We start from the raw sequence: 27,311 nt of genomic DNA, 5'->3' as shown, positions 1-27,311 counted from the left end.
ACCGCAGGCCCCAACTCCCAGGCCCGGGAGCCCGAGGGTGCAGAGCCCTAGGGGTGGGCATGGGGGGGCCAGGTTGGGCCGCGGGGCTGCACCTGCTCCTTTACACCCACCGGCCACGGGCTCTGCACCCTCGGCACCCCGAGCCCACCCCGGGCGCCTCTCGGGCTTGCAGGACGGGCGCGGTGCTGGGCCTGTGGATTTTGCTCATAAGCACCCGGCTCCTCTGGTGCTTCCTCCCCTGCCCGACACGATGCTCCTGGATCCCACCCGGGGCTGTGACCGCGGGGCCAGGAGGGGGATCCGCCCTGGGGACACAGCCCCGGGACAATGGCGGATAATGCGGCAGGGAGTCAGCGGGCCACCGGCCTTGCCCTGTCCGTGGGGGTGACGGTGGGCAGGCGGCCGAGCCTCTCAGAGCCCCCGAGGATGCGGGGCCCCGACGTGGCTCCCGGGTTGTGGTGACATCATGCCACCCGCAGGAGCCGGTGCGCGGTCGGCCCGCAGGACCCCGGGCAGGGGTGGGAGCAGAGCCCTCCGCACCGCTGCCCGCCCCGCTCCCAGGGAGAGGACGAGGCGGGGGCTCTCAGGGCCAGGCAGCCCGAAGCCCCGACGGAGGGCGAGCGGAGCGTCCAGCTGGAGGGGCCTGGGCGCAGGGGGCGGGGGGGCAGCAGAGCCATCCTAGTTCCCACGAGGTGCGGATCCTCCAATGACAAGTGTGCCCGTGTTTCCAGCGGGGCCGGAGGCCACACCGCCAGCAGAGCGCCTCCCGTTCACCTGCGCAGGCCTCGCACCTGTGGGGTGCGCCCCCCACCGCCAGCCCAGCACCGCGACCACAGCTCCTGTCTGTGCCCCCCAAGCCGCGCAGCCCGCCAGCCCGGGCCCCGGGGTAGCTCGGGGGGTGCTGACCACGTGAGAGGCCCTCCGGCAGGAGGTCAAAGGGTGTCTCTCTCCCGGCAAAGGGACTGGAGCCTCCACGTCCCTCCTCGCTGGACAGGGCGACACCAACGAAGCAGCCGCACCCAGGCCGCAAGCATCACGGCCACATGCACGAGTGATTTTTCCGCAGGGCCCAGCCTCCCCGGGGACCTCAGGGAGGACCTTGAGGGGACGCGGCTGGGATGAGCGGGGGCCTGAGCGCCCTCCCCAGGGAGGGGGATGCGAGGCCGACTGCGTCCGCGCGGCCCCCACCCCCCACGTCACACGAGCGTAGGTGCCGCCAACGTGAGGGTCTTGTTATTCTAAACAGAGAAGACCTCAGGGGCGGGGGAGCAGGGGCCGTGTCCGTGGGGCCAGCCCCTCCCACGGGGCCTCCTAACCACTCGGATGTCCGTGGGGAACCTGCTGGAAGCTCGAGCTCTGCCCCCCAGATCACCCTTGAGCTCAGATGCCAGCCTGGCGGCCCCTCTGGCAGCCCCGCCTGTGCCCACGACCGGGTCACGGCCTGTGCCCACTCCCCGCCCCAGCCCTGCGCGAGCCCGCGCCCCGGCACCCGGCGAGGTTCCAGGGTCATGCTAAGGCGGGATGCGCCTCGGTAACCAGCTAGGACAGCAGGACGCCGTGGTCGGAGGAGCCGGACTCAGCCCGCCTGGTCAGCTGACGGGTTCCGGTTACAGCCCCGGCGGCCCGGCCAGCGCGTGAGCTCGCCGCCCGGTGTGGACACACACCCCACACCGGGCAGCCGCGGGGATCGATCAGGAGACTGGTTTTCCTGTACAAATGCACTTACCACACTCAGGTTAAAAATAGCCCGAGCCAGAGCCCCGAGATGCTGCGGCGAGAGCAGCGCCCGGTGGCCCCGGCCCGGGGGACCCGTGGAGGACGGTCCTGCCCCACCAGCACGGCTGCCGCACACGCCCTCACCCACTCGAGGGTCCAGATGGAGGAGCCTGGGCGCAGGGGCCACTCGAGGCCGCGTCCTGCCCGGGGCTCAGCGGCCGCACGACCGCCCACCCGTCCTCAAGAAAGGATGGCAGGAGCCCGGGAGGGGAGGGGCGGGGAGGGGTGGAGGGGTGGGGGGGCCGGGGGGGCGGCCCCGCTGCAGGAGCTGCCGCCCTGTGTCCTACCCTCCTCCTCAAGGTCACAGCGGGTTTGCGACCATGTGGCCTGTCCCCCGGGCACCCTGGCCGTCCAGCCACCGCAGTGTCCTCTGGCGGGTTCCTTGCGGTGCCGCAGGGCTGGTCAGCCTGCCCGCGGCGGTGGGGGGACGGCCCCGCAGGGGAGGGAGGAGCAGGGCACCGGGTCATGGCTGTTTAAAGTCCAGGACGGACAGATACAGGGATGAGAGGGGGCACCTGAGCCGGATGCAGGGGAGGGATGAGCGTCCAAGGCTCCCTGGCCCGGGGCAGAGGTAGCCCAGAGGGTCCTGGCCGCCCCTGCGGGCCCCACAGCGGGTCTGAGCGCGGCCTGAGCTTCGGGACCTCGGTGGAGAGGCCCGGGCTGGGGCGGGGACGGGCCGGGGCGGGGCGGCCAGGACAGCTGTCCCCTTGGGGCCAGTGCCCACACAGCAAGCGGAGTCAGACCTGCCGCCCGAGCCCGCCGAGGCCAGCCCGGAGGCCCGGAGGCTGTTTGCAGGAGCCCCAACAAGGCCGGGACACACAGGGACCAAGCCTTTATGTCATTCCGAGGTGGACGTCAGCTTTCCCACTAAACGACCATCGTCATCATGACGGTGCTCAGAGGTCAGTTCAGATCCCCCGGGTCAGGTCATGGCCCCAGCACCTGAAGGAGGATTCCAGGCAAGTTCACTAGTCTGAGCCTCAATCTTCTGATCAGGCGGCTAAGTCTCACTAAAGTGTAAATGACTGCTAGCATCCTCCAGGCTCCAGGACACGTTGCTGGGAAAGAAGCAAAAGACTGGGAGGGGGACAGGGAGGCCAGAGGAGACAACGTCCCCCTAACACCGTGGGCCTCACCCCAGCCCCAACCCTGACTCCGTCAGGCTCCCACACACCCACCCTAGCCCCCCCGCCCTCGCCGGGTCAGACTGAAGGAGGAAGCTGAGAGCCTCAGGCAGATGCCCCCGCCCCAGGTGCCCGGCGTCTGGGGGTGATGCAGTGCACAAGGGCCTCCACCAGGGTCTGCTGGGTGAGGCTCTCGTCCCACGGCCGCCGGGCAAGGGCGGGCTCACCGGCCACGTCCTGGGACCTCACAGGCTGCTCCGGCTGGCCACTCTGCGGGAGGACGGCGTGGGTGCCCACCTCGCGTGACTCCCCAGAACTACCACCAGAGAGTCACTTCCAGCTCCCGACGCAGGCCAGGCGGGCAGGGAGGGGCCCCGGTGCCCCAAGGACCCGAGGCCAGCTGGCCTGGTTGTGCCGAGCGCCAGACACTGTCACCTCCGTGCACCCGCCGGGAGCCCCGAGAGCATCCCAGCTCCAGCAGCACCTGCATCCCCGACCCGCCGTTGTCACCCAGGTGCCCGGGAAAGGGTATGCGGGGCTGGCCCTGCTGACCAGCTGGCCAAAGGAGGAGGGGCAGGGAGGGCGGGGGACGCTGGGCCCCCGACCCCTGCAAGCGAGCACCGGGAAGCCACCTGGCCATCACCTGCGAGCTCTGAGGGCTCAGCACCTGCGGCCAGCCGGCCCCCCGATGTCGGCAGCCCTGAGGGAGGCGAGGGGCCAGCTGTTTCCACGGACGGCTCTCGGGGGGTGTCGGTGGGGGGAGGTATAAAGTGGAGGAAGGAGGGCACAGGGTGGGGGCCGGGGATGGTGGGGGGGCAGGGGAGATAGAGGAAGGGGGGAGACAGTGTCAAGGAGCCTGGGGTGCGTGCAGAGGGCGGGAGGCGGGCGGGCCTGCACCCCCAGCCGCGGGGGCGGAAGGACCTGCCGGCTGCTCTGCTGGGTGAGGAGGGCACCAGGCCCCCCGTGACAGGCGCTGCAGGTGGGCCAGGTGTCGCGTGGGCTCGGCCCAGCGCCCAGCATCACCAGCACCCAGGCCGGGCACCCACCCCGAGAGCGGAGCCTGGGCGACCCCGGCAGAGCCTAGGGGCAGCTGGGGTAGGCGGGAGCCCCCCATGTCACAGGGAGGGAAGGGACGTGCCCGAGGTCGACGGGCGGATGGGCAGTGGGAACAGACCCCAGGACACCTCACCCGAGGCCCGGGTCACCCCAGAGCTGGGGAAGGGGATGGGGTGGGGGGCCACAGGGGCCAGTGCTTTGCCCCGTCTCCCTGAGTGCCGCTGCCGCTGCCGCAGCCCCAGGGAGGGCCCAGGCCCCGGCGCACCCTCACCCCCTGGGCACAGCCCGTGGTCACGTCCTCCTTGGACGGCAGAGCCCTGCACACGCGGACACTCCCGGCACGGGGCGGTTGTGCAGGCTGCAGACCCCCACTGCATGATCTTGGGGAGGGGACAGGCCACCAGGAGCCCCTCTCCCTGGGGGAGATGGAAGCTTCTGGAGTGAGGCTATGCCGGGCTGAGCCAGGCGGGGGAGGGGGCAGCAGGGGCTGAGCTCCAAGATGCCGAGAGACCAAGGACCAGGATCCAGGTGGGAGTGGACCTGGAGACAAGGCTCAGTCCAGCGTCCTTATCACCGACCCCCTGGCCGCCCTAAGAGGTCGTCCTGTGCTCATAGCCCCAAACCTCGGGAGACACGGGCAACCCCTCACAGGAGCTCTGGGGAAACTGAGGAAGTCCATGCTCAGCCCTGGGTGAGGGCTCGGCGGGCGCCGGGGAGAGGGCAGGGCTCAGGCCGTGAGCGCAGGGGACCCTGCTAAGGCAGGAAACCTGGTCAGACCCCACCCTGCTCCCCCCGCCCCCACGAGCCGCCCGAGGCCCTCATGACCGCGCAGCCCGTGAGTCGGAGCCGAGCCCCGGCGCCCTTCCAGAACGGAAGTGGAAAGGCCAGCAGGGGCGGGAACGCCACCAGGCTCCTTGGAAGGGGAAACTGAGGAATCTCTCCAAGGGCGGGTCCAGTTGGGGCTGGGAATTAGGAAGGAGGCGGGGACCGGGGCCTCCCAGGGCAGCAGGGGGTGCGAGGCCTGAGGGGCCTGGAGTCCAGGGCCGAGCTCCACGGGGCCGGGGGAGCCCCAGTCCGACCCCCTCACGGCCCCTGCCAGGCCACCGGTAGGGAGGCGCTCGGTGGCGGGAGGCCCCAGCCCAGGACGCCCCTCCCCGGACAGACGCCGCCCACCTCGCGGCCTCCCCCGCGCCTTGCAGGACCCGGGCTGCCCTGAGGTCGGCGCCGGGGCGCCAGGGGGGTTGGTGGTGTCCGCGGGGGGCACGGAGACCACGGGGACCTGGCGTCCGCCACCCGTGCCCCGGCAGGCACCTCATCCCCAGGCTGCTGTCCAGCCCTCAGCCGAGCGGGTGTCAGCACAGAGGACAGGGGCCCCTCCCCAGACGGACAGCCCCCCGCCGGACGCGTGTCCCGGTCCTCACGGAGAGCCGGCCCCCAGCCCAGCGCCCCCCGCGCTACCCCCGTCCTACTGCCAGGGCCCGCCAGCCCCAGGAGACCAGACGGCCCGAGGGCATCAGAACCCCCGTCCAGGCCGGGGCCCAGGCCAGCCCCGAGCGCACCCGTGAGCCCGGCCCCCGGGCAGGGCCGTGAGCGGGTCGTGCTGGGCGTCTCCTCAACAGCCGGAGCCTTCTTTGGGCGCCTTCACGAGGACAAGCACATGGGGGCGCCGGGGGGCTCAGCGGGTAAGCGCCTGCCTTGGGCTCAGGGCGTGACCCCGGGGTCCAAGGATCGAGTCCCGCGTCGAGCTCCTGCGTGGAGCCTGCTTCTCCCTCGGCCTGAGTCTCTGCCTCTCTCTCTGCGTCTCTCAGAAATAAATAAAATCCTTAAAAAAGGAAAAGCACACAAACAACAACAGGCAACGTGGACCATGATATGAAGGAGGGGAGACGGAGACCCCACCCGCTCAGGCTCAGCGCCCTCAGCTTCCCCCGGGCTCAGAGGTGATCCCAGAGACGCTCCTGGAAACCCCTCCCGAGGCTGTAGGTGACCTGCCACCCGCCCCCGCGGGGAAGCCGTGGCTGTGGCGTGCTTTTGGGGGGGGCAGCCCCATGATGGAGAAGCCTGGCCGCGTCCACCCCAGCCAGGTGCTCAGGGTCAGCATCCACGTGCCCGCGGCAAGGACTGAGCACGGCGGCCTGAGCAGGGCGGCCCCTCCGTGGCCTTCCCCGGAGACCCACTACGCAGTCTGACCTCGAGAGGGGGGACCGTCTTCCAGACTCCGGCCGGTCGCCGGGGACAGAGAGAGGCCGAGCCACGATCCCAGCCGCAGGATCCCGTGGAGAACGTGCCGCGAGAGGCCGTGCGGGGTCCTCGATGGGATCCTGGGACAGAACAGGGCCTGCGGGGAGCGGAGGAGACCCCAGGCCGCCGTGGGCTTTCCCATGAGGATGTAGCCGCCGTGGTCCAGTTACGGCAGCTAAGGTTCTCTCGCAGCAGGAAGGGAAGTTGTCGCTTTGGAGCCGCCTGCTGAGTCCCCTCCTCACGTGCTCTGGTTAATGCACGTGGTGTTCTACAATTATTTTAATTAGTTGCCAATTAAAAAAATTAAGAGGTTGAGCATGAGGGCCTGGATTTCTGGCCTCTCCCAAAACCCCGGGGGGACGGTCCCGCGGGGCCCGGATGCAGGTCAGCCGCCTCCCAGCGGCCACATTCCCAGGGTGTCTTTCCTGGGCCACGCGGCCCCTGCCCCTCGGCCGCGCTCCTGGTCGGTCACCGGCTGTGGCCTGCCCGAGGGGGGCAGGCGGAGGGCAGAGCCAGGGCAGGACGGGAGGGGCCACGGGCGCCAGCCCCCCACATGGCGCCCAGCACCATCCTCCGGCAGCGGAGACCTGCTCCATCTAGAAGCCCCTCGCTCGGCACCAAGGATGCGCCCTCCTCGGCGCACTTTTAAAACTCCCCACTCACGTTTTCAGGGAAACCACGTTTCTTTAACAAAAAACATAATGTACACACAAAAAGATGAACCACGTGCTTTCTCTGACTTATTCCTCCATCCTGCGGGCAGTGGGATCCCGTCTTCCCGTCTGAAAGCAGCCTCAGCCCCTCCCGCCCGTTCCCCAGCACCCACGTCCCCGGCGATCGCCCTCCCGACCCATCGGCCCACAGGTCCCTGGGCGGACAGGCCGCTGGACACATAGACGCAGGACTCAAACCCAGGCCCCGTCCCCATCACTCCATCCCAGACGCAGCCGCAGACCCGCCCTGGGCCCCCATGAGTGCCACTTAGGGAGCCCCCAGGAGACTGTCCCCAGTGAATCTCACCTGAGGCCAAATCCACACAAAACAGGGAAACTGGAGGAACCGTCAAGGGCCCTGACCCAGCAGACCAGGTCAGGTGGAGGGACAGGCAGCAGCCCGCCCGGTAGCAGCCTCACGTTGGCCAGCTGGTCCTCTTGTCCTCTGTCTGCCCCCGGGGTGACCCCGGGTCTCATCTTCATGCCAGTCTGGGGCACATGGGGGGCACAGTGACCACTGCCCAGATTGTCCCCTTAAAGCTCGTCTTCTGCAGAGCATGGGCAGCCCGGCCCCTGCCTGTGGGCCAATCTGATAGCCCGGGGGCCAGCGGGAGGAGACGCAGGGGCAGAGGTGACCCTTGCCTGCAGCTCCGGCACGCTCAAGGAGTTTGCTGAGCCGGGAGTTTCGTCCCACCTGCTCGGAGTCGCGGCCACGGACGCAGGCTTGGCCTGGGAATCGCTGTGTCGAGAGGTTCTCGTGCGGCCTGGCAGGGCCGTGCCCGGGGCTGCTGCCAGCGTACCCTGTAGCCGAGTGTCCCCCCAGAATGTAGGGGGACCTGCACTGGCCCAGCACTCTGAGGGGGTCACGCACTCCTTGGGGAGCCGGGGGTGCTCAGGCCAAGCCCCACCATCAGAGGACTCTGGGAACCACCTGCCCGGAGCAGCCGCTCGGTCTTTACTGGACTGCAACAGTGCAGGCCTCATCGGCTCCCCCCAGGGGGCTGCCAAGCACTACTGCCCGCTGGGTCGCTCTGAGTCGGTCTGCGACACCCACCCCACAAGCTGCTCCCGAGGCTGGAGACCATGAGTGTCCATCCCAAGACCCCGGCACTGCCTCCACCAAAGTGCTTCGGGCCGGTGTGCCCAGGACCATGAGCCTTAGCCAGTGACTGCACATGCCCAGTAGATCCTCAGTTAACACCCACCTGTAAGACATGTTGGCCTAGAGCAGAGGGTCCCGCACATCCCACCTAAGAGGGAGCAGGCCCCAGCTGACATGCCCTGAGGACAGTGAGGGTGGAGGGTGCGGAGGAGGGGACGAAGCCCCCACAGGCACCGAGGAACAGGGAAGGGCAGCCACCAGCTGGCAGGAAAGGCAGGGGTGGTCCACGCAGTTGCTGTCCAGCCAGGTGGTGGTGATGGTGATGGTGATGGTGATGACAGTGATGGTGATGGTGATGGTGATGGTGGTGATGGTGGTGGTGGTGGTGGTGATGGTGGTGGTGGTGGTGATGGTGGTGATGGTGGTGGTGATGGTGGTGGTGGTGGTGGTGGTGGTGGTGGTGATGGTGGTGATGGTGGTGATGGTGGTGGTGATGGTGGTGGTGGTGGTGGTGGTGGTGGTGGTGATGGTGGTGATGGTGGTGATGGTGGTGGTGATGGTGGTGGTGGTGGTGGTGGTGGTGGTGGTGGTGGTGATGGTGGTGGTGATGGTGGTGGTGGTGATGGTGGTGGTGGTGGTGGTGGTGATGGTGGTGGTGGTGATGGTGGTGGTGGTGGTGGTGGTGATGGTGGTGGTGGTGGTGATGGTGGTGGTGGTGGTGGTGATGGTGGTGGTGGTGGTGGTGGTGGTGGTGGTGGTGGTGATGGTGGTGATGGTGGTGGTGGTGGTGGTGGTGGTGGTGGTGGTGGTGGTGATGGTGGTAGTGATGGTGGTGGTGGTGATGGTGGTGGTGGTGGTGGTGGACATGAGATGGCACAGCAACATTGTCTCGCCACACCTTCTATCTCTGGTGGGTACTAGACTTTACATCGTCACATACTGAGGTTTCGCGCCCATGCTTCACAGGGCCACAGCTGTGCCCGTCTTTTACAGAAGACAAATGATGCAACTGTCTCAGGCCTCACATCCAGGAAGCAGGATGTGAAATCAGGGCCTGAAGACAGAAGGCGTCATCACCACTGAGCTCAGCTGGGAATGATGCGTGTCTGATGAGGGAGCCAGGGCCCCCACCTCTCTCTCTGCCAACGTGTACCAGGGAGGCACAGCCCCCCTTTCTGGGTTCCAGGCGGGGTCCCAGGCAGCCTAGTCCAACAGGGGGCCCCTGTCCCCTGACATGGGCCCGTAACACCAGCCTTAGACCCGATCACGACCTCAGGCGGATGGAGCAGACACACGTGCTATTCGGGGATGTCCAGCCACACGTTAGGAAGAGGCCTCGAAAAAAAAAAAAAAAAAAAAAAAAAAAAGGAAGAGGCCTCGAGGGGACAGAGCCGCCCCCACTCTCTAGCCTGTGTTGCGTTGGGTTCATGGGGACGCGGCCTGGAGCACTGTGGGGCCCTCCCGGCTCAGGGCCTTAAGACGAACCCGGAGGAAGAGCCTGTCCTCATCCCCAGGCCAGAGAACACTTAGGGCCATGGGTGGGCAGAGGCCAGGCCTCCTGGAGGACAGGAGTGACACGACGCCGGCAGCGCGTCCCGGGGCAGGGAAGCCCTCCTCCAGCGTGACGGGAACCTGACGGGGAGGGAGGAACCTCTTTTGCAGACCTCAGGGAGCCGGTGGCTCCTGGCAGCCGTGCCCAGGTTGGCGCTGCCGGCCCCCACCTGGCACCCAGGAACACGCTCCGGGCCCACCCAGGTGGGCACAAGCTCAGTTCACCTAGGAGGGAGCCAGGTGACCGCAGCCCCGTTCCTGCAGGGTTGTCCACCTCCCGTCAGGCTGCCTGGTGAGTCCCCGTCTGGGTCTCCTTCCCGACACCTTTGTTATCAGGGGGTCAGAGGCCGAGGGCCGGGCTGCCCCCACGGCGCCCGGAGGCCACAGCCTTATCCAGACCTTGGGAAGTCTCTGATGAGGTGACAGGAAGGGGACAACAGGCCGTGGGGGAGGCCGAGCATTCCCGAGAAGGAACCGCAGGTGCAAAGGCCTTAAGGCAGGAACGTGCCCCCTGCCAGTCGGGGACGGGGCTTCTCCCAGGGGGACACCAAGGGTGCGGCTCACCCACACCGGGAGGAGGGGCACACAGCAGGGCCGGGTGGCCCTTGGGGTGGTCAGAGGCCGGGGCTCGCCATCCACCAGCCCGGCAGCGTCACCAGGCGGTGAATATGCGGGGCCGTCTCCGCAGCCAGCAGAGCCTCGCAGGTCTGAATATTTTTGACTTGGAGCTATTCCCGTCAGAAGGTGCTCCAAGAGACGCGTCAGTGCCAGCCTCGCCATCTCACGCACCCAGGACCCTGCTGCCACCTGCCCACGGCTCCAGGGACGTCCCGGGGGTGTGCAGGGGATGGGCGGCGGCTGAGGCCGGGTGGGGGGACCTCTGTAGGGGTCAGGGCAGGGCCGCCTGGCTGGCTCCCTCCACAAGCTGTCGTCACCCCCGCTGCACACGCCGGGGTCTGGAGGCGAGGCCGGTGGCATGCAGGTGACGCCGGGTCCGGTGACGTCCAGGTGAGGTCCAGCGGCAGCCTGGTCCTGTGCCCTGGCCCCTGACCGTCCCCACAGGGTCTCAGTCCCCGGAGGGGCCAACCGAGGGAGCCCGAGGGGCTCGACCCCGGTCACGCAGCCCCCTGCGAGTGGACACTTACCGAGCAGGTGCCAGGGTCTGAGCGCACGGCCACCCGCGGGAGGCAAGTCTGCACCCTCCTCCGTGGCCACTCGTGCCCGGCTGAGGCTTACGTGGGGGCCAGGCCGGTCTCCCTCGTGCCATCTCCAGGGAAGCAGGAGTGTGTACCCGCCAAGGGACAGATTCTCTCAATGCCACCCTTCCCCGCCTGCTGTGCCACATCCAGGGACCCTCCCCACCGTCCGCTCCACGCACGGCCCCGCACACAGCATACGGGTCCTTCCACCCACGAGCGTCTTGCCAGGAGCCCGGCAGGAAGGCAGCACGGCCCAGGTCCAGCGCCCACCGCACGGCGCAGGGGCCGGGAGCGAACACCAACAAAGCACCTGCAGCCGGGGGTGGGGGGGGCCCTCCTGCCACAGCCCGGGGCGCCCTCAGCTGAGCCCCACTGGCCCTGCCCCAGGAAGTGTGGGCCTTCCGCCCCCGCAGACCCTGCACGCTCCACCCACGGAGCCCCCGGCCCAGGACTGCAGGTCCTGCTGCGCTGCACCCGGGGAATGCACCCCCAACCCAGGCCAGGAGATGGGCGGGCGGGGCAGCAGGTGGCCCAATCCACCGCGCTCACCCGAGCCCCCGTGGCCACCCAGCCCCACCCTTGGGGCTCTGACCGGGGGGTGCTTAGCCAGAGTTGGGGCCTGGGGCTGCACTGCCTGGCCTCTCTGAGCCTCGCAGGGCGGACACCGCTGCCCCCAGAGCCCACGGGTGGTGCCCAGTCCCCGGCCCCGCTGCCGTGCAGCCCACCTCCTGGCGGTTCACAAACCCCTGGGGGGCATCCGAATGGCGCTGGGCGCCCACAGAGTCGGAGAGAAGATTCCAGTCCTGGGGCCCACGGCAGACATGTGGGCAGCTCCCTTCACTGCTCAAGGCCATTCCCATCCAGACGTGGGGGCCCGGGGGGGATCCCTGCTTCCCAGCGGACGACACCCACACACTGTGTAACCTGCCAGCTGCTGGGCCAGCGGGGTTCCCGGGGTGCGTGGGAGTCGTGGGTCCCCACCCACCACAGCGCAGACACGCTCACTCGTGCACACGCGTTGTTGCACAGATGCTCACACGTGCGCTCGCCCATGCAGGGAGACCATCCTGCAGACACGCACGGGCAAGACCCACGGGCGCACACGCACGCTCACGCTCACACACCTTCCCGCCCGCCTGCGCCCGTGCAACACCCGACCTCGGGGCACCCCCTGGTGGCAAAGTCCCACAGCACACGCCAGCCCTGCGAGAGAGTCCACGGCGGCAGGCGGGCGCGTGGGTCAGCAGCAGACCTGGATGATCTCTGTGGGGGGACACTGTGACCTGACCCTTACCTTGACCTGCTGCAGAGCTCCTGCCACCCCCGGGAGGCGTTGGCTTGAATAAGACAGTGGGTTCTTTTGGCATAAAACCCTCTCAAATCGTGTTTCTCTGCGATCGTGGAATTACTTTATTTTTCCCAAGAAAGTCTTTGTAAAGTGGGGACACTTGACAAACCTCTGCCCCGGCCTCGGAGGCGGGTGGGCCGGCGGCCACTCCAGGGCAGGACATGGCCTCCGAGGCCCCGCGGCCGGGCGCGCCGCCTCTCCTGCCCCCTGAACGTTTTTCTCTTAAACCCACACATTTTCACTCGGCGAGTGCATTGCTCACCGTCAATTAGTGTGCGGTTCGTTTTCCATCTCTCTGCCTCTGGCTTCGGCCGGGCGCGCTCACAAGGCCCAGACGCGGCCAGACGCTCCTCCACACCCCTAAGCGGGTCTCATCACGCTGCGAGAGAGACCGGCACCGTCTGCCACCAACACGGCCGGCCAGACCCGGGCATCCCCTCCCTGAACTGGCACACCGGAGGGTGGCATGCAGCCCGACGCCCCGCGGGACCCGGAGCCCCGGCCCGGCCCCCCCATGGGCGTGGACACCGCGCAGCTGCCCCCTGGCTCCCGGAGAAGCGCCGTGGCAGGCCAGCCGTCGCTTCCTGGGTGGGGGCACCTGGGCCCTGTGCCTCCTCCCCCGTTTCTAGCCCGGGGCCTGCGGTCACTGCCCCCCAGGAGCGGCCCCCCTGGCCGTGTCTCCAAGGATGGGGGTCGCTCTGGCCTGCGGGCGGATCTCCCTGATTCTCGGGGGCCCGTCCACGCCCGCTCGTGTAATCCCCGTGAACTGGCGTGGCCGGGGTCCGGGGGGCCTCACAGCAGGCTGCGTCCACACTCACAGCCTGAAGGAGCAGATTCTGGCCCCGCCCCAACCGCCTGACCTTGGCCGTGTCCTGGGTGTCAGGGCTCTGAGGAAGGTCCCCGTCCCACTTTGAGCGGACACAGGGCTGTGGGGAGACCCACCCCCCCTTCTCCCCCGCCCCCTGCTCTGCGGGTCCCGGACCCCCACTGGGCCCTAGCAGCACCCCTCACCCAGGTCCGCCCCCCGCAGACACTGCCCCAGAGCAGGGACTGGGCAGGGGCTGGGGCAGCTCTCAGACCACCCCAGTGGATATTGGGGAGAGGAGGGGTCCATGAGGGGAGGGGGGAGGGGAGAAGGGAAGGAGGGAGGGAGGGAGAGGGAGGGCAGGAGAGGGAGGGAGGGAGGAGGGAGGGCAGGGGAGGGGGGAGGGAGGGCAGGGGAGGGAAGGGGGTCCCCGCCTCTTCCTGCCGCAGTCATTTCAGATCAAAACACCAAACAATGCTTTCGGTCTTCATGAAGGTCATTCTGGGTGACCATTCTGTGTGGGGGGCCGGGTTCCTCAGCCTCCCCGCCTCGGGGGTGGGGGCAGCAGGTGCCAAGGCAGGGGAGCACGGCCCCACCTCGGGGAAGCCAGGCCCACCCCAGGCTCAGGGCGGGACACGGAGGAGGTCCCCACAAGAGCCCAGGAGGAGTCTGTGTGGCCCTGGGGAACCGGGTGCTGAGCTGGGGGGGGACACAGAGAAACCCGGGTGCTCCCGCACTGGGGTCAGCCCCCACCAGCACCCCGGACAGCAGTAGACGGCAGGAGGGCAGAGCCCCCAGGGGCCGAGGCAGGTGGGGGGCGCCCAGGCCCAGGCTGTCCCCCCGCGGTGCCCCCTCTTCAGTGCGCTGTGGCTTTGCCGGGATGGAACCGGGCGCCAGAAACGAGCATCCCAGCCACGGCCCCCCCGAGCGCACCCGTAGGAGAAGCTGCCCCTGCGAGTGCAGTTCTGCCCCGAGGTCCCCCTCGGCCTGCCCACAGAGTCCCAGCGCCCCGGACGGACTCCCCGAGACGCCCTGCCCCGCGCGGCCACCAGGGGGTGCCCGCCGCCCGCCCTCCACCCAGGGACCAGATGGACAGCTGGGGCCACCCGGGGAAGGGGACAGCGGCCAGGGCAGGGGCAGGGTCGCGGGGTCAGCGGTGAGCACAGCCCCCCTGAACGGCTCCTGTGTCTCCCCGCCTGGCCGAGCGGGTCACAGTCAGCGCCCCAGCCCAGGGACGGGGACAGCGGGGCCTCCAGACCAGGGTGGCTGCCCCCAGGCCAGTCCCTCGGCTCCCGGGTGCAGGAACCACCCCAGTGACCCGAGTCCTGCTCAGCACAAGGGCTGGACCTTGGAGACCCGGTCAGCAGGCCGTCCCGCGGGGTCGGGGGCAGGGTGAGGGGCGGCGGGGCAGCGCCAGGACCCAGGCAGCCCACCCTCCCTGGACAGGGGCGAGGAGGCTGGGTGGGATAACGACCTTCCCGGGCCGGGTCATGAGCATCTCCCCCTGCCCGGGGCCCCGTTGGTGGGCGTCAGGGTCCCCGCAGGGCACCCCTCCCCCGGAAGGCTCCCGTCTGGCCTCCCTCAGGGGGGGAGCCGTAGCCTCCGCCGGGACGCCAGGGTGTCCTCGGTCTTCCTGCCTGTGAGGTGGACGCAGGCCCGCGCCTCCCGACCTCAGGCCCCCCTTACCTGCCGCGGGGTGGCGGGCACCGGCGTCTCTGCGGCCTCCTCAGTTCCGGGCAGGGGCGCTCTGCGTTGGGGGCGCCCGCAGTGGCATCCTCGGGGCATCCTGCCTCTTGAACCGTGCCCCAGGCACCCTGGTAGGCCCTCGCTGTCTTCCCGTCTCCGCAGCCAGGTCCTGACGCCAAGGTCTTAGGGTGCGGGTGGCGCAGGCTGGGGGGACCCACATCACGCGCAAGGCCGTGGCCCAGACCCGCCCACATGGACGCTCGCCCACGGGCCCTGCTGGCAAAGGGAGCGCCGGGCTGCAGGAAGCAGGCGGTGGGGTGGCGGGTGGCGGGGCTCCCGGGGTCTGCGGAGCCAGGCGACCCCTCCGGGCCCGGGGGAGCGGCCCGGGGCTCACATCAGGCCGCGCCGCAGCTGCTCCTTCAGGCGCCCGAGCCCCGGGCCTGCACCTCAGCCGCAGGCTCCCTCCCGGCTCCAGCCTGCAGGCCTCACGGGTTCCCCTTGGATGCTGGGCCCCCCAGCGCATCATCAGCGGCTCCTGGGGAGCCCCCAGCCCCGGCACCGGCTGAACCTGGGCCCCCCAGCAGGTGGAGCCGGCGGGCCCCGCGGGGTGGCAGGGGGACTTGGACCGGGAGAAGCCCCGGGGTAGGGGCGCCTCTGCACGTGCTGTTCCTGCGCCTAAGACACCCCAGGCCTTCGCATGGCCAGTCCTGCCTCTGGACGGTCGTCCCCCCCCTGCAAGGCCCCCAGAAGGCTTGGGTCACGTAACCCCTGCCCTCTGGTCCGCTTGTTCCCGGCGGTCTCCACCATCTGCCGTGATCTGGTTCCGTCTCTGTGGGTTTGTTTGTTCTTCCCCGTCCTGTGAGCCGTAGGGGTGGGGGCGTGGAGGTGCAGGGGACACGGGGGTCATGGGGGGCACAGGGGTGGGAGACTTGAGGACATGGGGACTGGGGGGCATGGGGAGCACAGGGGCTGAGGGAAGAGCAGGGGGACGCGGGGCCTCAAGGACGCTTGGGGCGCATGGGGCACAGGGGCATCCCCTCCACTCCGTCCCCTGCGAGGCCACGGCACCCCCCAGGCCCCAGGAAGGCCATCCCAGGAGCAGGGCTAGTCCCGTCGCCCCTAGAAATGATAAGTAGGAACAGTCGCCCACAGCGGGAGGATGGCAGGGTCTGGCGAGCGTGAGGCCCCCGACATGAGGCCCCCGCGGCCTCTGCAGCCTCCGGCCCAGCTGTGCTTCCTCGGGAACCGGGAACGGCGGCTGCCCCCGGAGGACCCTCTCGGCCGGACGCCCACAGGGGCCCAGAAAGGGAGCTGGCTCAGAACTGCAGCCTGGCGGTCACGGCCACGCGGGGGACAGCTCCCACCCGAACCCCAGCAAGACCCTGGGCAGGGCGGGAGCAGAGGCGCCCAGGGATGGAGCTGAGGGGGAGGGGAGCCCCGGAGAGCTTCCTGGAGGGGGGGACAGAAAGAGGAAAGGAGAGGAGAGCCTTGAGGACCAGGGATGCCACACAGAGGAGGGGTGGGGAGGAAAAGGAAGAGGAAGCGGGAGCAGGTGGCCTCACTGGAAGGTGGAGCAGAGGTGGAGGTGGCCGGCAGGGGGCGCCGCCTGGCAGTTAGGTGGGTGAGTGGGCAGGCAGGTGGGCAGGTGGGCAGATGAGCAGGCAAGTGGGCAGGTAGGCGGGCAGGTAGGTGGGCAGGCGGGCAAGCGGCCAGGTGGGCAGACGGGCAGGTAGGGGGCAGGTGGGCAAATGGGCAAGTGGGCAGGTGGGCAGGCAGGTGGGCAGGCAGGCGGGCGCATGCACAACCCTGAGAGGTGAGGCCAGCCTGTGAAGCCACGGGCCCCAGCCCCCTGCTCAGAGCCTAGAGGCCAGCCCTGGGGAGGCTCTGCGGGGCGGGCAGTGCACACTGTCCCTCCTGGCCCCCCCGGCACCGGGTCCCAAAGGACACTCCCCTCTCTGGGGAGACACGCAGGCACGGGCCTCACCCACCCGCCCCCCAACAGCCCGGGGAGGGGGGCTACCACAGACCGCTCTTTGCAGATGGGGAAACCGAGGCACGGAGCGGCTTGGCCCATGGCAGAGTGCAGCAGGAAGGAAGTGTAGTTTGAGCATCTCTCACTCCCAGGCCCGCGTTCCTAGACTTGTCCCCCAGGAGCACAGGGGTCGGGGTGGGACCCGGGCCCTGGCAGGAGCAGAGACCGCGTCCCCCGGAAGCACCTGGCAGGCTGGATGCCTGTGGCCCTGGGCTTGGCGCCCCACACGGGGCCCCGCCCCGTAAAGTGGGGGGCAATGACCGAAGAACCAAGGGACCCTGCGACCCAGTCAGTTCCCATGCTACTCCGCCCCCCACCCGGGGACTCAGTTTCCCCAGTGGTGACAAACAGGGGTGGGTGGGCCTGCGCGACGGTGGCCGAGTGTGCCCGGGCTGCCTGAGGGGCGGCAGCTCTGCTCGGCTTGGGCCGCCGGGGAAGTGGGGTGCGGCTGGGCCGCTGAGCCTGTCACCCCGGCTTTATGGCTGGGAGAGCCCTCCACCCGCCCACCCCCGTTGCAGTTAGGGTGCTGCCCAAGGTCAGGGCGGTCTCCGCCGGGAAACACCCTCCCGGGCGCCGCGGGCTCAAAGTCCGGAGCGGCCTCCTCCCGGGGCCAGCGCGTCTGCCCGGAGGCCCAGGGCTCGGCCGCCTCAGGACACGGAGGGACGTCCAGCTCCCTCACTCGGGGGGCACTGAGGGACAGCAGGTCCGAGGTGTCGGTCGGACCCCCCTGATGGCCCGGGGCTCCCTCGAAGGGCCCGGCTGGTGAGGGGACGGCGTCCTTCGGCACCTCGGCCAGGGTCTGAGGCTGCGCGACAGTAACCCCTGCCCGAGCTGTCCCCGCAAGCCGGGGGGCGGGGGTGTCAACACTCCCGTCCTCGCAGCCCTGCTGACGTGGGGCCGAGAGAGAGGCCCGGACACACGCGCGTCCATCTTCAGGGACCGGCCCGACCGGCCTCGCGCGTCCCAGAGCAGCCACGGAGACGGGGTTGAAGCTCGGGGCTCAGGGGGTGCCGGGGGGGCTCAGCTGGTGGAGCCTCTGACTCCCCGTTTCCACCCAGGGCCTGATCTCTGGGTCGTGGGATGGAGCCGTGCATCAGGCCCTGCCCCCGCGAGGGGTCTGCCGGAGATCCCCCTGCGCCGCTCCCCCGCCACGCGTGCGCACCCTCCCACGCTCTCCCTCAGATAGGTAGATCCTGACAAACACATACACGTGTGCTCCTGTGGACGGACGGAGGGAAACGGCACCCGCGGCGTGGGGGGCACGTTGGCTCCCACCCGCCCAGCAGGCGCGTGGAGCCCTGGGGTTTCGGGAGCCCGCGGGGAAGTCACGAGACCAGGGGTTTCTTCCAGGAGCACAGTCTAGTCTCGAGGGTCAATGTGGACACGGGTTCCTTTTGTGATTCAGAGAGAGGCCCAGGGAGCCCCTGGGGACCGCTGCGCCTTGACCGGAACACAGGGAGTCCCCACCAAGCGACCCTCCCAGCGAGGCTCCCGCGCCTGCAGCTGCAAGTCCAACACCTCCGCTGGCTCCTCCCACGGCCCCGGCCCACGGCCACGCTGTGCCTGAGGGCCCTTCCCCCTCACCTCATTCAGCAAACTTCTACTCCTATCTCAAAGCCCTGTCCCGGCCGTGAGGGCGCCCTGGCTGCGACATCTGTCACCCCACGGGTCACCGGGGTGGGTGGGGCGGATCCGGCCGGCCGGGTGGGCACCTCTCCCGAAGCTGGGCGCTCTGCCCAGGAGGACGACCTTCCCGCCCCAGGAGGGCCGTTCTTGGGTGCGGGGTCTACGGGGAGCTGCGCTGGAACCTCCGGGCGCGCTCTCGAAGCCCTCTGTCCTCCGAGGGCCAGATGCACTCCCGAGGGGGACAGGCGTGGAGGGCTGACCCGGGGGCTCTCGGCTCCTGCTTGCTGACCCTGACCCGCCTCGGCTGGACGATGGGCCAGGGGAGCTCCCGGCGGGCCGTGGCCAGGACGATGGGGGCAGCTAAGCCCGCCGGGCTCCCGGTGTGTGATGGTGACCACGACGACGAGCGCAAGGAGCAGGGGCCAGGCCTGGCTGAGCTCGTTCCGCCTCCGGCCCCCCCGGGAGCTCGGGCTCCTCACCTCCACTCTTAGACGAGGAGGCCAAGGCCCACGGGTGCCCCGACTTGCCCTAGACAAACACGATGAGGGGTGTGCTGGCTGTGCCCTGGGTGTGCCCCGTGCTCACCTCCCAGTGACCCCCAAGTCCCCCATCGTGGCCCCAGGGGCCGGCTGCCCAGGGCCCGGCCACGGCTGGGAGGGGGCAGTAGAAGGATGCCCCCCACCTGGGCAGGAGGAGGCGCCGTCGAGCAATCCCGGGTTGGCCAGAGGTTGTGCTGTGCCTCTTCTAGGTCTGCAGCGTTGACCTGAAATGTTGGGGTCACAGAGGGAGGGCCGGGCTGGCGCGACCCCCGGAGGACCCGGGGCCTCAGGTGTGTGGGGGGCAGAGTTTGGCGCTGGGGGTCGGAGGCTGGAGACGGCTGACCTCCGCGTGCCCCCTGGAGCTGGTTCGTCCCCTCCATGGGCTCAGCCTCTTGTCTGACGTGAGCGGCTGCGTCAGCTTCTCCTGTGGATCCCGGTACACTGACCTCTTCCCAGAATCCAAAGAGCTCCGGGGCCAAGTCTGGAGCCTGAGGACCCTGGAGATGAGGATCCTGAGCCGCAGGGGTGGCCCCAGCAGTGAGGCCGTGGTGTGCGGGCACCCGGGGGCTAGACCACCGCACACAGGCCCTGGGCCCCCGTCCAGAGGGGCCTCCTCGCTGCCCGCCCCCGCGGCCCCGGGCCAGGGGAGGAATCGACCCCCACCGCCCTCCACCCCGTCCCCAAGGGCCCACGGGGCCAGGATGAGGCAGGAGGGCAGTACTGGTTCTCCGGTTGAGCCAGAGGAAAGCACGGCCAGATAAGGCCCCACGAAGGCCCTGGCCAGAGCAGCCACCCTTATCAGGCGTCAGGCAAAACCAACAGACGCACAGGCCACGGCGGGGCTGGGCAAACAGCCCCTGGCTCCCCCACTCTGTCCAGCCCCAGTGCCCCGCGCCGCCCCAGCAGAGAACCAGCCCGGCTTCCCAGGCTTATCTCCACCTGGAGAGGCAGTCACCTCCCTGAATCAACGGAGCAAACGCTGCCGGCCGTCCCGGCTGCACGACCTACCGACCCTGTAAGTGGGGAAAGTGTGAACAGCCTTTGTGGGGAAAAGCCAGAAGGAGCTCAAAGGAGGCCGCTCCGTGGACAGAGTGGGGAGGCCCGCACGTCCTTCCACCTGCAGCCTGTGGATACGCCCTGCCCCGCCCAGAAAGGTCACCGGGGGGCAGGCACCCCAGTCCTGCCACCCCTCCCCGAGTCACGGAAGTCCCTGTGCGGCTGCTCCTTATCCCACAAGTGGTAAGGGTGCCCCCTTCCCTGCCAGGCCCTGCTCACAGCGGGTGGCGCAGCGCAGGGCATGACAGCATGCTCCCGACTGACGCCTACCCGCAGGGTCGTGCATGTCCTAGTGCTTAGTCCAGCATCGCTCAGAGCTCGGGGACCGTCGGCCCCATGGAAGGCTCCCTGCAAGGGACCCCTGGTCAGCCTGTGGGAAGTGTGCGTGCTGCCCCCACCACAGCACTCATCCACACGTGAAAGGTTAGGGTGGGGGTCCTCCCAAGTGTCCTCTCTCTATTTCACCTTGCTGCCCCTTCCACCCGGAGCCCTTTCCACGAATGCTTTGAGAAACCCGCTCAGCATCTTCCACTCACCCAAACCTCTCACAGCTCAGAGAGGGGACCCTCAACCCATTCCCACAAACGAGCTGGACCCAGCGCCGGGGTCCGACGGCCTTCCTGGCCATCCCTAAACCTGCCACGTGCAGGGCTGTCTTGATGTCAAAGCTCCCGCCGCCCCCACCACCAGGAGGGGGCAACACATCAGGCAGATGGCACGTGAGCAGGTGCTGGTGGGACTCGCCGGCAGAGGTGCTGGCTGGGGGCCTCCCCTCGACACAGGCACCACCCCTCTCTCAGGCGAAGAAGGGAGGCTCGGGAGGTACAGGGCCCCGCTCAGATCGACCAGCCAGGAATGAGAGCCCGGTCTTCCGGGCCCAGGTGGAGCGACCTTCCTGCAAACAGGTCTGGGCTTTCCAGGAAACAATGTCCGAACCAGGAGTCGGCCACAAAGGGACCGTGCAGAGAAGTGACCAGACAGTAGGGAGTGGTGGGGTCTACAGCAACCGGCGAGCCCCTGCCTGTCCTACGGGAGGACCCTTGCCCGTGCCCAGTGTTGTCACAGTGTGCTGTGTTTTTTCCTCCAAGACAAAATAAATCTGGATTTTTTACATAAGTTTTCCCCCTTTTAAAAACATGGTGCAAAAAAAAAAAAAAAAAAAAAAAAAACATGGTGCAGGAGCCCGCACAGCTGCCTGTTTGCAGCCCCGGATCTCAATGCTCAGGCAGGAAGGACCCGTGTGCAGGGCGCACGGCTGTGCCCGGAGGTGCCAGCCTCCGTGAGACCTCCCCGGACCTCTCAGCCATCCAGCGTGAGCGCCTGCGCATCCTCCGTGTTCCGCCCCCCCCCCACACCCCGTCTACCCCACACTCAGGCTCAGGAGGGCGAGCCAGGCCCGCTTGCTCACCAGCGTGTCCCCAGGCCTGGCCCGGCGCACACTTGGCAAAGGACTCAGGAGAGAATGCGTTGGCGCCTCTCGGCCAAGCCCAGCTCCCGCGGCCCCCAGGAAGGCGCCCCTCCCAGCACTGCACCCCTGCGCTGAGGAGGGTGCCCACATAGATGTGGGGGGTCTTTCCTCCGCAGGCCCCGAGGGAAGAGGAGGCAAGAGGCGGGGAGGGAGCTGCCCCAGGCGCTGCAGCGGCCTCTGGCCTCCCCGTCAGCGGGGGCGGGTTCTCCGCGAGATGCCAGCAGCTCCTTATCTGCTCTCCGGAGGAAGCCACGCCAGGGCAGGGGGATCCTGGGGCCCGGGACGCCGGCCCACGTCTGCATCATCGGGAGACGGAGACGCTGCTTTTCTTCGGAATGATCCATCTGCAGAGACGTTCCAGCTGCAGCGGCGGCGGCTACACGGGAAATTCTTTGCACATGAGGAATGGGGCTGGCGCGGGCTGGGCGGTGCCTCGGAGGCAGGCGCAGCCTGGGACGGGTGAGAGTCAGGGCTGGAGCCCGGGGCCGCGGGCCGACCTGCCCATCTGCTCCCCCAGCTGAGGGGCCGTTGGCTGAGGCCGGGCAGCCCAACACAACGGGGCGCCTCCCTGGCCAGCAGCATCGGACCCCAGGAACTGGGGGCCACTGGTGGCCACTGCCCCGTCGGGCTGCACGGCTTGGGTGGCCGGTTCCGCAGCAGAGAGAAGCCTTTCCATCCTGCCATCCAGAGCCCAGGCCCTTCAGACAGGGGGGCCTCCGCTCCTCTCCCGACGACACACACCCCCCCGCAGGTCAGGGAAGCAAACAAGCTGATAAGGGGACACGGCCGGCAAGTGACGGAACAGCCACGTTCCTGGACAGACTGGCCAGCCCCCGGGAGGTCATCCACTGACCCAGCCTTCAGGAGGGGGCAAGCCTGGGACCCTCGGCCGGAGACTCAACTTCCCCCTTCCCAGGAACAGGGCCCACGGCGCAGAGTCCAGGAGTGGGGCTGGACCTAACCGCCCACCCCTCCCAGGGACACCCAGCTGCTAGCTCACAACTGTGCCCTGCGGCGGCCCCCAAACATGGCCACACACACACAGGCCTCCTGGGTGCTGGCAGGCAGCAGCTGCCCTCCCCAGAGGCTCTGGACCCCAGCGGGGAGGCTCGGCTCCCTGCAGCCCACGCGGTCTCTGGAACAGCAGAGCCTGCTTGAAGCCCCTGGACAGGCTGAGGTGCTACCCGAGGCCACCGGTCACAAGGGAGTGCAGAGCCCAGGAAGGAGGCTCCTGCTAAAGCCAGAGCTGCCTAGAGCAACAAGCCCTCTTGTGGGCACAGGGGTCTCGCCCGGCGCCGAGGCAGGGAGCTCAAGGGCCCGGGTGGCCAACCTGGAGGTCAGCGTCCCAGCCAGGTGCCCACCTGGGAGTGGCCAGTGTGCAGGTCCCTTGCCTGCTCCGGCCCTGGGCGCAGCCGTGGCTAAGAAACGCCCAACCGCAGGGAGCAGAGGACCCAGGGCGGACTCCGGGTGGGTCGCCAACCAGAAGGGCAGAAATCCCCTCCCCTTCGAGGCGCCTGTGTGCGCCTTGCACACGGTGTACACCGGGGTGTGTGCCTGTGCGGGCGGGGCTGGGCGCCCGGGCTGGTGCACGTGTGTGCACGGGGGCCCGGGCCGTGCAGGAGCTTGGCCGTTGGTGCCTCGCTCCGGGAGCCTGGGGACTGTGGAAAGAACGGGCCAGGGCCTCGGAAGTGCACCCCCCCCCCCGCCCCCGGGCTCAGACGGAGACCCCAGGACACCTTGGCGCCCCTCCCTGCCCGGCTCGGGCAAAGAGCAAAGTTACCCTCTTCCTGTGAACTGAGAGGCTGGGGCCAGGCCCAGGCGAAGCCCCCGCACTCCCTCCCCCAAGCGGGGTTCCCATGACCGCTGGAGCAGCCTCACGTCGTCCATTTCCATCGCATTCACGTTTATTTATCTACGTACTATTGCTCATTGCAGGAAAGATGGAAAGGGCAAAAAATTTAAAAGAAATAAAAGGCGTGCGAGGTCCCGGCTCTCCGATCATCCCCTTGCCTCCGAAGCGTCTTCCCACGCCGGGGTCTCACGGGTCCTCTGCCGCCAGCTGCAGCGGCGGGCGCTGACACCACCTGGAGTCTACACTGAGCAGACGCTCCGAACGCGATAAACCCGGCGTCCTGCCGGCGCGGCGGGCGGGGCGGTGAGGGGGCTCCTGGGCTGCCCCAGGGCCGCAGACCCTGGCGGGGGAGTCCAGAGGCGCCCAGGAGACCCCGAGCCCAGGGGCACGTGTGATGGGGCCAGGGAGCACCTCCCTGGGAGCCCCCTCGGGAGGACGGGGCGGAGAGTGGGAGCAGCAGGGACGAAGGAGGGAGGAGGGGACGGAAAGGAAGGAAATCCTCCCGAAGATGAAAGCAAGAGCCCGTGAAGGAAAGACCGAGAGGAAGCCCCCGGCTCTGGCTGCCGCCCCGGCCGCCCCACAGGACCAGCGCCCGCCACCCACCGCCCAGCTGCCTCCAAACTGAGCCTGTCCCCATCCCAAGGACGTGCCCTGGCTGCCACCTCTAGAGCGCGGGCGACCAGGCGGGCCCCCAGCCCCAGCCCCCGCAGTTGGCCCCCTAATAAGTCAGCAGCTCGTCCCAGGGCGGGGGCATCAGCCAGCCGGGCCCCGTCTGCATCCCCACCGCGTCGGCCCCCTGGAAGCCCCAGCACCCTTTCGTCTGGGTGGCGGCCCTACCCGGGCCGCGCTTTGGCCTGGGTGGCCAGATAAAACACAAGCCGTCCCGTCCGAGACGAGCTTCGGCTCCACACCGGGACAGCCTTGGTACAACCCCGGCCCTGCTACTGCAGGACACATCCTAACCTGAAGCGCTGTTTCCTGCTTGTCCCAAACTCGAGTGTAACTGGGGGCCCGTGTTCCCGTCTGCTGACTCCTGCCACCTCCGCTGTTTCCTGTCTGAGGCCTCTCCACCGACCCCACAACACCTCCTTCCTGGGTCCGGGTCCGTGGCAGGATGCCCTACCCCACGGGGACCAGGAGGGGACCAGACCAAGGGCTGCAGGCATCCACTCCCAGCCCCCAAGCGGTCACTTCCTAGGGAAGGGGCAGGAAGCGCTGGCTGCCCCCTTGGGAGGGCCCGGGGGTGGTGCCCACGTCTTGGCCCTGTGGCCTGGGCCCTCCGCCTCACGGCCTCTGTGCCGCCGTGATGCCCACACACCGTCCTCTCCCTGGAAGAAACTGGCCTCAGACCCGCATGACCTCCTGCAGGGTCGAGGTGATGATCTGGGGGTCGTTCCCAGCGTCACACCCAGGAATGCTCTATCCCCCCGGTGGGGAAGAGTGGCCCCCTCCCCTTTGCCCTGGGAGCCACCCGGCCCCTCCCAGAGGGTCCTTCCACCCAGGAGGCCGGCAGCAGGCAGGTCAGGTGCCCAGCACCTTTGTCACTGCCATTCACAAGCTCTGGAGCCACGTAGTGAGAAGGTCCCGCTGGCCCCCTCCCTCGATGGGTGCGGAGCTAAGGACCGCGTCTGGATGGAAAGGGAAGAGGACAAGGGGGAGGAAGGCAGGGAGCCGGGGTGGTCCGAGCCACCCTACTGTTTGAGCTGCTTTCCCTCCTGGGATTTCCCCGAAAGGCTGTCCGTCCACCAAGGTGGAAACACGCAGGCAGATTTGCGCTTGTGCGGTACACGCATGTCTTGTACGTGTAGGTGTGCCTGTGTGTGCAAGCATGTTTGTGTTGGGGCTTCACTGAGGGCGTCAGCACCCAGCCCAGGGCAGGAGCCCGCACCCCGCATCCCCGAGGCCCTGAGCAGCAGCCCTTACCCGGGAGCACAGACCACGCACAGACTCTGACGATGGCCATGGGGGCCCCGCCCCCGCTGGGCCTCAGTGACGCTCTGCACAGGACAGAGGGACTGTCGCCAGAGCGAAGGGCAGGGCACAGTGAGGCCCTGACCATGGCACCTCCCACTGTACGGCCCTGGCGAGGTCGGTTTGTCCCCCGCTCCGAGCCTCTGGGTTACTGTGGTAGCTCCCCTAAAGCAGGTGCAGCTGAGCTCCAGGTGGCCGCTGAGCCGCCCGCAGAGTGCAGGGACCGTGGACGCTGGCACCAGGGCTCCTGCTGTCCACACGGGACCCTGTGTACAGATGTGGGCACCTGATGTCCCGGGGAAGCCTCATCTACAACCCACAGGCTGGAGCAAAGGAGTCTCCCCAAGAAACGGATGTGCCATGTCCTGTCCGTGCTGCCGGGCCAGGGCTGTCCGTGTCACCAACGTGAGTCACACTCGGCCCGTCTCATCCCAGCGCTGCGCGGGCAGGGGACATGCCCGCCCCCAGGCAAGGACAGCGGGCAGTGGGCCACAGCCGGCGTAGAGCGAGCGGAGGAAGCACACACGCACCACCAGACGGCTTCGGGGTGAGGGTTCACAAACAGGATTCCCCAGACCCCACCCCCTTGGCCACTTACCTCTGGGTGTGCGCTGCCAGCTCCAGATAAGGCAGTGACCCGGAGGGGGCTGTTTGCAGGGGGGGAGCCTCTGGGGCGTGGGGGTTGATAAACAAGGATCCTGCACCCCGACCTGCTTAGGGCAAAACCATGATCTAGGGAAGGACCGGCAAGGGGTGCCGTCCCTCCTGGTGCGGGGCTGCTCCGGGCCCAGAGCGGGGGGCACCGCTCCCCAGTCAGAAGCTCCAATTCCAGGGACAACACATGGTTTTGTTTTCATCTGCTCCGGCCAAGTCAGCGACACGGAGCCTCAGGGGTCCCAGGAACCGCACGATTTTGTTCAAGGTCAGGCTGGGGCAGACCTGACGGGGCGGCCGTCCATCCCCAGGGCCGGCCTGGGAGTCGGGCTGTTGATCCCCGTGGCCCGGCCTGGTTCCAGGCAACGAGCATGAGGTCACTCGTGCTGCAGTCATTTACACCTGAGACACGGGAGGGCTGCAGATCCAGCCAGCCGCACCCCTGCACACCCCCCTGAGCTCAGGCCCGAAGGAACCAGAGACCCCTGCCAGACAGCCAGCTGGGTGCGTCCTCAGTCCCCCCTGTCCCCTGTCCCTGCTCCTGCACTGAGGCTCCCAAAGGGCCTCCCCGGCGGGCCCGCCTGTCGGGGGGAGCTCCGGGGCCTGGAAGCCGGTCATAAATACCTCAGTGTGACAGGGCACTGGCCCAAGCTGCAGTCCCGCCGAGTGGGGAGATAGGCCCCTCGGGGGGTGGGTACTTCTCCCCAAAACCAAACTTGCCTCGAGTCCCTCCCCGGAGGACCCCTCTCAGTGGGTCTGGCTGTCTGGCAACCTGGCCTCCCGGCTTTAGTGCTGAGGGACGTCAGGAAGCGGCTTTGAAAGTGGATTAGGTTACATCAGTGATAGGGAGGCCGTGAGCTGGTTTCCTCTCCGGCTCCAGGCCCCCCTGGGTCAGCCACAGTGCAGGCCGCTCCTGGAGGAGCACAGAGCCCAGAGTCTCCACCTCGGCCCCGCCCTGGCCCTCGGGCAAGCTCTCCCTGGAGGCCTGGGTCCTCGCCCTCCCATCTACAAAAAATGGGAGTGAGGGGCCCCACCCCTGCCCCGGGCCCCCATCCCCCGGCCTTCCCGGTCCCCTTTCTCCAGGGCCCCCCCCCCCGAACACAGTGCGTCACCAGCCTGGATTGGGAAGTCACTCTCCCTGGTCACCAGGGGCTAACGGCCAAAGCTCTCCTCTCGCGGGGGTCAGATGGCGCCCCCCAGCCACTCTGGCCAGGTCTGCAGGGCAGGGACAGTCACAGCTGACCTCCGGGGCTGCTGTTCCTCCCTGTGCCACTCCCACTCCACCCCACCCCGCTCTCAGGGCCCCCGGAGCACACGCTGGACCCCACACTCTGCACCCCTCACCTGGCTTCCCTCAGCGCTCGCCCGGGGCCCGCGGACTCCCCTCCTGGGGCCGATGCTGCAGGACCTCCCGACGCCAGGGCGAGGGGCAGGCATTACCATCACCCCCGTTACAGACGAGCAGGGGTGCAGAGAGAAAATTCACCCAAGGTCACACAGCCGTGAGATGGC

The 27,311-nt window shown here is 68.5% G+C and overlaps 1 long non-coding RNA gene across 1 annotated transcript; it reads right to left on the bottom strand.

Moving 5' to 3' along the window:
• Window positions 1–12,148: 12,148 nt before the first annotated feature.
• On the bottom strand, window positions 12,149–21,030 carry LOC140618759 (uncharacterized). The gene is made up of 2 exons (XR_012018834.1): window positions 14,602–21,030; window positions 12,149–12,489 (listed from the first exon to the last, which is right to left on the bottom strand). It is a non-coding gene; the product is annotated as an uncharacterized lncRNA (long non-coding RNA).
• Between the last annotated feature and the right edge of the window lie 6,281 nt (window positions 21,031–27,311).

The sequence above is a fragment of the Canis lupus genome, chromosome 26, assembly GCF_048164855.1.
Source record: "Canis lupus baileyi chromosome 26, mCanLup2.hap1, whole genome shotgun sequence".
Classification (NCBI taxonomy): domain Eukaryota; kingdom Metazoa; phylum Chordata; class Mammalia; order Carnivora; family Canidae; genus Canis; species Canis lupus.
The sequence above is the reverse complement of the archived record's forward strand: the minus strand, read 5'-3'. Positions and strand labels throughout refer to the sequence as shown.